Below are 2,750 nucleotides of genomic sequence, written 5' to 3'. Positions count from 1 at the left end.
ATACAATAGTTGATCAATGGTTGCGAGAACGAGTGGAATGAGTTTCTGAGCCCAATGGGTTCGTCTGCTGGTGCGATACACAAACTGCTTTTGAACTCTGGTCCAGTACTGATCTCAATTAACATTGTCCAAAGTAATAACTGGTTCTTATTGAAACATATAGGATTGTTCAGGGTTTGGACACGCTAGAGGCAGGAAACGTGTTCCCGATGTTGGGGGAGTCCAGAACCAGGGGGCCACAGTTTAAAAATAAAGGGGAAGCACAAAGACAAAACATTTTTTCTCAGAGAGTTGTGAGTGTGGAATTATCTGCCTCGGAGGGCAGTGGAGTCCAGTTCTCTGGATATCTTCAAGAGAGAGCTAGATAGGGCTCTTAAAGATAGCGGAGTCAGAGGATATGGGGAGAAGGCAGGAACGGGTTACTGATTGCGGATTGATCAGCCATGATCACATTGAATGGCGGTGCTGGCTCGAAGGGCCGAATGGCCTACTCCTGCACCTGTTGTCCATTGTTTCAGAACTGCTGAGGGGAACATTGGTTAGTGGGGGCAAAAAGAAAACACTTATTGTAGGAAAAATCTGAGTTGTCAGATTCTTGATATCTGCCTCGGAGGGCAGTGGAGGCCGGTTCTCTGGATATCTTCAAGAAAGAGCTAGATAGGGCTCTTAAAGATAGTGGAGTCAGAGGATATGGGGAGAAGGCAGGGACGGGTTACTGATTGGGGACTGATCAGCCATGATCACATTGAATGGCGGTGCTGGCTCGAAGGGCCGAATGGCCTACTCCTGCACCTGTTGTCCATTGTTTCAGAACTGCTGATAGAGAAAATTGGTTAGTGGGGAAAAAAGGAAGAACTAGTGTAGGAAAAAAATTGACAGATTCTTGATCCTGCACAATTAACAATGCAAGCGGCTGTCCGTCAGGAATAGCCTTGGATGTCATGTTGCCCTCAGCTAAAGTGCAATGAATACTTGGGCAAGATACCAAGGGTCACAAAGTCTTTAAACCAACTAGTAGGCACACCCACTGTATGACTGCAACTTCAAAAATGCCCTGCGGAGAATGTTCAACGTGTCCCTGCAGTGCAAGATGAAGCAAGGGAGTGTCTTAATAAAACACGGCAGGAAAATGTTTATGGTGAGGATAGATACAAAATGTTGGAGTAACTCAGTAGGGCAGGCAGCATCACTGGAGAGAAGGAAAGGGTGATGTTTTGGGTCGAGACTCTTCCTCAAAGGCAGCAATCTGATGAAGGGTCTCGACCCGAAACGTCACCCATTCCTTCTCTCCAGAATAAGGATGGGCAATGTTTCTGGTCGAAACCCTTCTTCAGACTGGAGAAGCTTTACGACCCAAAACATCACCCGCCTTTTTTCTCCAGAGATGCTGCCTGACTCGCTGAGTTACTCCAGCGCTTTATGTCTTGGGAACATTTTAGTCCGAACTTCAGCAATCAGTAATATGAAAAGAAAATTCTCAAGTTCAGCCTAACCTGCTGCATTTTCCAGCAATTTCTGTTTTTATTTTTAAACCTCGTTGCAGTTTGCCTGGAATACTCATTATCTTGGGAGATCTCGGGCAAGTCAAATGCAATCTTCTGTTCCACAGCTGACCTGCTTTAAATCACCCAAAAATCACTGTTATGAATGCCATTAATAATGGGTGGTACGCTGAAAACCAATACGAGTGAAGGGATGTGAGCATCTTTATTAGCTTTGAGTGCCATAACTCTCCAACTACAGACACTTACAACTCCAATTTATTTTTCACCACTGGCAGTCCTGCCTTCAGCTGCCTGAGACAAGCTCTGCGTTTTTAGTTCGGTAATTCTGTTATGCTGCAGCAAGCAAGAATTTCATTGTCCTATCTGGGACACATGATAATAAACTCTCTCTTTCTCTTGCCCAGTTCAGTTTAGAAACGTAGAAACATAGAAATTAGGTGCAGGAGTAGGCCATTCGGCCCTTCGAGCCTGCACCGCCATTCAATATGATCATGGCTGATCATCCAACTCAGTATCCCGTACCTTTAGTGACACAGCGTGGAAACAGGCCCTTTGGCCCACGCCGACCAGCGATCCCTGCACGTTAACACTATCCTACACCTACTAGGGACATTTTTTTAAACATTTACCAAGCCAATTAACCTACAAACCTGTACGTCTTTGGAGTGTGGGAGGAAATCGAAGATCTCGGAGAAAACTCACGGGGAGAACGTATAAACTGTACAGATGGCACCCATAGTCGGGATTGAACCTGGGTCTCCGGTGCTGCATTCGCTGTAAAGCAAGAAACTCTACCGCTGCGCAACCTCCCCAAAACTCCTCTATCCCTCTTAATGATTATCCTTAAATCCTAGCTGGCGTCCAAAATTTTGGCCACCTGTCCAAATACTTCAAGGTTTTATTGAGGGTAAGGACCAGCTCCGCTAGGCGGAGGAGAGTGTCAGTGGCTGGGTATAGGTTGCTTCTCTGATCGAGGAAGAACCGGAGTCTGAAGAAGGGTTTCGGCCCGAAACGTTGCCTATTTCCTTCGCTCCATAGATGCTGCTGCACCAGCTGAGTTTCTCCAGCTTTTTTGTGTAACCACTGTCCAAATACTTCTATGTGACTCAATATCAAATGCATTTTGATAGCATCCCTGTGGAGTGTCTTGGAATAATTTATAAGGTTTAAGGTTTTTCATGAATAAAAGCTGCTACTCAGAATGGTGCGAGAACATGATCTGTTGATGGAGCCAGCCGGTCTGGA

This window comes from Leucoraja erinacea, chromosome 37 (assembly GCF_028641065.1).
Source record: "Leucoraja erinacea ecotype New England chromosome 37, Leri_hhj_1, whole genome shotgun sequence".
NCBI classification, from domain to species: Eukaryota; Metazoa; Chordata; class Chondrichthyes; order Rajiformes; family Rajidae; genus Leucoraja; species Leucoraja erinaceus.
This window is presented reverse-complemented; position numbering follows the sequence as displayed.